The sequence below is a fragment of the Coregonus lavaretus genome (assembly GCF_964263955.1).
Source record: "Coregonus lavaretus genome assembly, chromosome: 10".
Taxonomy (NCBI): Eukaryota; Metazoa; Chordata; class Actinopteri; order Salmoniformes; family Salmonidae; genus Coregonus; species Coregonus lavaretus.
This window is the reverse complement of record NC_139997.1, coordinates 14,956,724-14,963,423: the sequence shown is the minus strand read 5'-3', so window position 1 is coordinate 14,963,423 and position 6,700 is coordinate 14,956,724.

The window sequence follows — 6,700 nt, the reverse complement described above, 5'->3', positions numbered from 1 at the left end:
TGTGCACCTTTAAGATACATCTTCTCTAACCCGTGAAAACCCACTAAAACCAAATGAAATAGACCACTCACAATAAATCAGACATGGTGTTAAAACCACTAACAAATATTCATAATATTCATAATGTAGGGTAAAAACAAACAAATACTGCCATGCCTTATTTAATTTGGTAGCTCCCTTTACGGCTGAATCCGGATACCTTTATACTTCATTTCACTAACCGGTCTCCCAAGACAATAGTCTCGGGAAACATTTCAAAGAGAGAGAAAATGACTATCCCCATTCTCCTGGAAGAGAAAGTGTACATTTAGTTTGTTTCCATTTTGCTAACTCTTAACCAGTCCAAACAATTCAAATTCGAAATTCTTACTTTCCAATTCCTTTGTTACCTTCTCTCCCTATGATAAATTACAGGCCTCTCTCATCTTTTTAAGTGGGGGAACTTGCACAATTGGTGGCTGACTAAATACTTTTTTTCCCCACTGTACACCAGTCAGTCACCCACACCATCCCCTCCTGACTAATACCTCCTTTTCTCCAATTTAGACTTCAAGCCTTGCATGAACAATCAACTAAGCCTCCATAATACAGAGAAAACTACAGTAGAGGTTGTAGCCTACTTGTAAACACACCAACTATGACAACAAGACACGGACCATGTTTATGCCTAGCTCCAGTATATTTATTTGCTCATCATGGAGTCATGGAAACTAGTTCCTGGTGCTGAGCTTAATGTTGATGCCTCTGCAGATGTTGATGGGATCCGACTCTAAATAGAACATAGTCATGTTAGCCTCTGCGATAGTTAGTTAGCTAGCTAACGGTTAGCTAACGTAGCCTGACGAAGCTAACATTAGCTTGCAAAGTTACAAATCACATAGGCAGATAGCAGCTGCCTAATTATATTGATATGCTTTGGAATGTCTAGCCAGCGTATTATGAAAGCCAGCTAGCTAGATTTTGGTTTAGATAAACAAATGTAGTTTGCTAGCTAGTTAGCTACATTACCTCAGATTGACGTAGTTTCTGCTGCGCTGATGTTGGCTGATCGCATAGCTCCATCTTTGAAGTGAAGGGGAAAATCGATAGAATAGCATCACTTTTCAACGTTCAACAACATTGCAACCCCATTTGAGACTTCAGTTCCGTTTCAAAATGCTCTGGCTGAAAGTGCTGGCCACAAACACATACATTTTTATATTTCTCACAACTCCACGGCGCGGTCCTCCACATCCTGAAATCGCTATGAATTCTGGATATTGTGGTTTGTTTACAACCAGGCAATGTAGCTGGTGAGATGCAGAAACGCTCATATTTGCGTTCAGTGAGGAAATTCAAAATGTTTATGACACATATGATATGTTAATAACATATTAATGGACATATACACTCACTAGCCAGTTTATTAGGTAAACACATCTAGTACCATCTCGGGCCACCATTTTCCTCCAGAACAGACTGAATTATTCAGGGATTGGATTCTACAAGGTGTTGGAAACGTATGTTGCTCAATTGGTATCAAGGTACCTAATGTGTGCCAGGAAAACATTCCCCACACCAGTACACCACCTCCACCAGCCTGTACCAGGCAGGATGGGTCCATGGACTCATGCTACTTACTCCAAATCCTGACTCTGCCATCAGCATGACGCAACAGGAACAGGGATTCGTCGGACCAGGCAACTCCTCAATTGTCCAGTGTTGGTGATCGTGTGCCCACTGGAGCCGTTTCTTCTTGTTTTTAGCTGATAGGAGTGGAACCTGGTGTGGTCGTCTGTTGCAATAGCTCATCCGTGACAAGGATCGACGAGTTGTGCGTTCCAAGATGCCATTCTGCACACCACTGCGCCGTTATTTGTCTGTTTGTAACCCGCCAGTTAGCTCGCACGATTCTTCCAATTCTCTTTCGACCTCTATCATCAACAAGTTGCTTTCGCCCACAGGACTGCCGCTGACTGGATGTTTGTTGTTTGTCGCACCATTCTCTGTAAACCCTAGACACTGTCATGCCTGAAAAGCCCAGGAAGGTTGCCGTTTCTGAGAAACTGGATCCGGCATTGACATTTGATATATCGACACAGGGAGTACTTGTCATTCCATAATCCAGCTATTGTTTGAGTTTATAAGCCTTTTGTCACAGTGTGGTGAAGACTAGAATAACAACAACACGTGCTGGTAGATTATGTTATGTAAACTATCTTGCTATTCTGTTGCCTTGAAAACTTCTGTTTTTGTGGCTGTATTTAGAGTTGGGGTATGCTTGTCTATATTCACAAGTTCTTAAGCTTGAACTGTGGTTTCATGATACGTGTGAAGGAAATCAAATAGTTTTAATGTAATAGGTTACCCCAAATCTAATACCCTTTTCACACTACCATACCACCCAAACCGTACTGTGCTGGTGCAGATCTTTTCACACGGTTCCAGCAACTATGGTGGATGCGTAACCTGGCCAGCGCGGGTTACTCAACGCAGTTCTGAAAAGGGTTGTCTAACCTCTACTGTACTTCTGACCTCTTACCTTTGACCTACGTTTTGGGGGGAAGTTTCCCCTAGTTACAGATCTAGGATCAGCTTCCCCTTCCCCAATCCTAACCTTAACCATTAGTGGGGAAAATGCTAAACTGACCCAAGTTTAGGGACTCTGACCCAACGGGAGCAACTTCACCCTACACCACAGATCCCAGCTCACCTTGTTGGTATTGCAGTCGTTGCTTACAGCCCCAACAATGACGTAGAGCTTGCCAGAGCAGCCCAGCAGAGCTGCTGAGCTCACAGCCAGCAGTAGAGGGACTACAGTCCGCCATTGGTTGTCGTAGATGCTGTAACACTCCAGACTGGAGAAGCGCTCAATGACGTTGAAGCCTCCCACTGCATACAGCTACAACCACAAACACAGACATACAGCCATACTCAGTACAATTCTTATTCTACACAGTCTAATAAAGGTCAAATTGCAAACCAGCCTGCTACTAAGATTTAGCCTGATATGCATTATGGTAGCCTGGTACCAGATCTGTTTTTGCTGTATAGACAACAGCACAACCAGATATGGGAACAGGTCAGCATTATGGGAGAAATCCTAATCACTCGCAACTCTGACTTGGAATCAATCACACGTGGATGTCAATGATTATGGGGCTTTTGTATCCTCAATGGGAGGCAACTGGAACAAAGACAGGCTTACCTTTCCATCTTGTGCGTTCACCTGGCCTTGGCCAAGGAGGCGACGTGGACCGTGGTCCACCTGGGGCATGTACCTCCACACGTCCGAGCTGTTCAACTGACCTCCTGCAAGACGATACAATCAGGTCAGGGTCAACATGTAGGCTATCAAGCGTCTCAGAGTAGGAGTGCTAATCTAAGAAAGTTTTGCAATTTAGATCACAAGGAATAAGATTACATGGACAGCTGATGCTAGATCAGCACTCCTACTCTGAGACTCTTGATACATACCACCCCAGATTTCAGAACTGAGACAATGGTCATGTTCAATAGCTTTGAAAAATGCCACTGCATTCCTGAGGGGAGATTTTCCTTGCCACTATATCGCCTTGGGCTTTCTTATAGGCTTTGGAAATGTCTGTCTGGGTAAATAAATCTAGGGCAGAGATACAAACCGCATTGAACTACATTGAGGAAGAAAATGCAATTGGCCTGTGTGTCCATCTAAATAACATTAAAATGAAATCCCCATCAAAATCTGTCAGTTTAACCTGGATGTTTTTTAATGTATTTTAAAGTTTTTTCATTTGCATGGGCTGCGTCTCAATTGCTGCATCCACCTACTGTACTGTATGTTGGCCTTACGGATCTGCGGTGGAGATGGCTTTTTTACTGTATTTTTTTCCATTTATGAATGAGTTATTCAATAGTAAAGGCCAAATTAAATATAATTTTATTCATACCTAAAGGGATCCTAAAATTCAAAATCAAATAGCTAAATGATCCATGGTATGACCAACAACTTCTCCCCGGCCACTGCTGAGAAGAGGGGTTGGGTTAAATGCGGAAGACACATTTCAGTTGAATTCATTCAGTTGTACAACTGACTAGGAATCTCCCTTTCCCGTATCACCCAGACCCAGTGATTTTCATACACAAAGCAGAAGATTTCAGGTTTGTCTTAAAGGGACCATCAGAGGTATGCCTGTTTTTTGTTGCAAAGCAAAGTTTCGTATGGTATAATAAAGTATTCTATTATATTCGTCTAAGAACTGAGTAGGGCTCTGCAGAGGTGTTTTTTTATGTGTGCCTCTTCTCTGATCCTGTGCCCCTGTACAAAATAAGAATAGTTGTTTATTTAACTTGTATAGCGCTTCTCATTACAAAGCGCATGGAAAGCTATAAAACAAACAAATACAAATTGATTTGATGGAAATTGAATGTCTCTAGTCAGCTTCAGATGATGGAAAGGCAGATGAGGCAGTTTGGGTTGGAAAGATTTTTAAAAATAGTTAAAAGCACATTATTGTACATAACCATGATGATATTACCTCTATAATATCACCTTGTCTCCCAACAGTGGTTTAATGATTAGTAGGCCATTGACTGTCAATCATGCACACACTTGCCTTGTTGTCATGTTCGTTTAATGACGGGTCAGACCAAGGCGCAGCGTGATATGCATACATGTTTATTTTCACTGAATAAACACCACGACAAAACAAGAAACGAAACGTGAAGTCCAAGGTAGAACACACAACATACCTTACACAGAACAAGATCCCACAACTAGACAGTGCCAATAGGCTGCTAAAGTATGGTCCCCAATCAGAGACAACGAGCGACAGCTGCCTCTGATTAGGAACCACACCGGCCAACATAGAAATACACATACTAGATAATAAACATAGAAAACGCACAACAAAGAATATACACACCCTGACTCAACATTTAAGCGTCCCCTGAGTCAGGGCGTGACAGTACTCCCCCCCCCCCCCAAAGGTGCGGACTCCGACCGCACAACATAAACATAACAGGGTAGGGGCCGGGTGGGCATTCCGCCTCTGAGGCGGATCTGGCTCGGGGCGTGACGACCTCTCACTCTCTGCCTCCCTGTTGCGCCCCTGGTCTGGTCTGGACCTCAGCGCACTACTTATCCTCTCCTTCCTCCCACGATACGCCAGGCCCTGTCTGGACCCTGGTGTGGGAGACCCCGAACCTGGAGAGGGGCTGACGTCATGGTCTGGACTGGAGCCGCTGACCGGAGCTGGACCGGGCACCGGTGGAGCGGACTGCTCTGGCTCCGGAGTGGAGCCACTGACCGGAGCTGGATCAGGCACCGGTGGAGCGTACTGCTCTGGCTCCGGAGTGGAGCCGCTGACCGGAGCTGGATCAGGCACCGGTGGAGCGGACTGCTCTGGCTCCGGAGTGGAGCAGCTGACCGGTGCCGGACCAGGCACCGGTGGAACGGGCACGGGCCGTGCCGGACTGGACAAACGCACCACTGGTCTGGTGCGAGGAGCAGGCACGGGCCGGACCGGACTAGGAACACGCACCACTGGCTTGGTGCGAGGAACGGGCCGGGCCGGACTGGCGACGCGCACCACTGGCTTGGTGCGAGGAGCAGGAACAGGCCGGGCTGGCGATGCGCACCACAGGCTTGGTGCGAGGAGCAGGAACAGGCCGGGCCGGGATGGCGACGCGCACCACTGGCTTGGTGCGAGGAGCAGGAACAGGCCGGGCCGGGCTGGCGACGCGCACCACTGGCTTGGTGCGAGGAGCAGGAACAGGCCGGGCCGGGCTGGCGTCATTCACGTTCGTTGAATGACGGGACAGACCAAGGCGCAGCGTGATATGCATACATGTTTATTTTCACTGAATAAACACCACGACAAAACAAGAAACGAAACGTGAAGTCCAAGGTAGCACACACACCATACCTTACACGGAACAAGATCCCACAACTAGACAGTGCCAATAGGCTGCTAAAGTATGGTCCCCAATCAGAGACAACGAGCGACAGCTGCCTCTGATTGGGAACCACACCGGCCAACATAGAAATACACATACTAGATAATTAACATAGAAAACTAACAACAAAGAATATACACACCCTGACTCAACATTTAAGCGTCCCCTGAGTCAGGGCGTGACACTTGTTCAATAGTGGTACTGTAAGTGCAGCATAAAAAGGGTTTTATTAGGCTAATGTAAGAGAGCTACACTGACATCTGCAGGCATAAATATCTAATGCACATGAGTTTGGACATGTTCAATGGGTGTATATTTTGCGTCGCCCGGTGCCCCGGGTGCGAAGAGTTTACACATTTTAGACCATTCCATTGGTCCCAAAGTGAAATCTCCACCCACCCAGGGCTCCAGGTGATGCGAAACGAACTCACCCAATGAAAACAAAGCATTCAGTATTTTCAGTGTAATGAATGTATAATAATTATACAGAATATTCAATGTCTGAGGAGTCTGAATCACAGTAGGCTACTACATTTCATACCAGGTAATCACTGCATATTAACAATGCCATTTTTAAAATCAGAAACATTCATGACAAAATGGTTCACTGTAGTAGTGGAATGAAGCTCTGTAATATAAGCTCCGGGGTGAAGTTTCCTCTATAGGTACAGATTTAGGATCAGCTTCCACTCCCCCAATCAAAACCTTAACCATTAGTGGGGAAAATGCAAAACTGACCGAAGATCAACGTCTAGGGTCAACTTCACCCTACTTGGTAATGTAA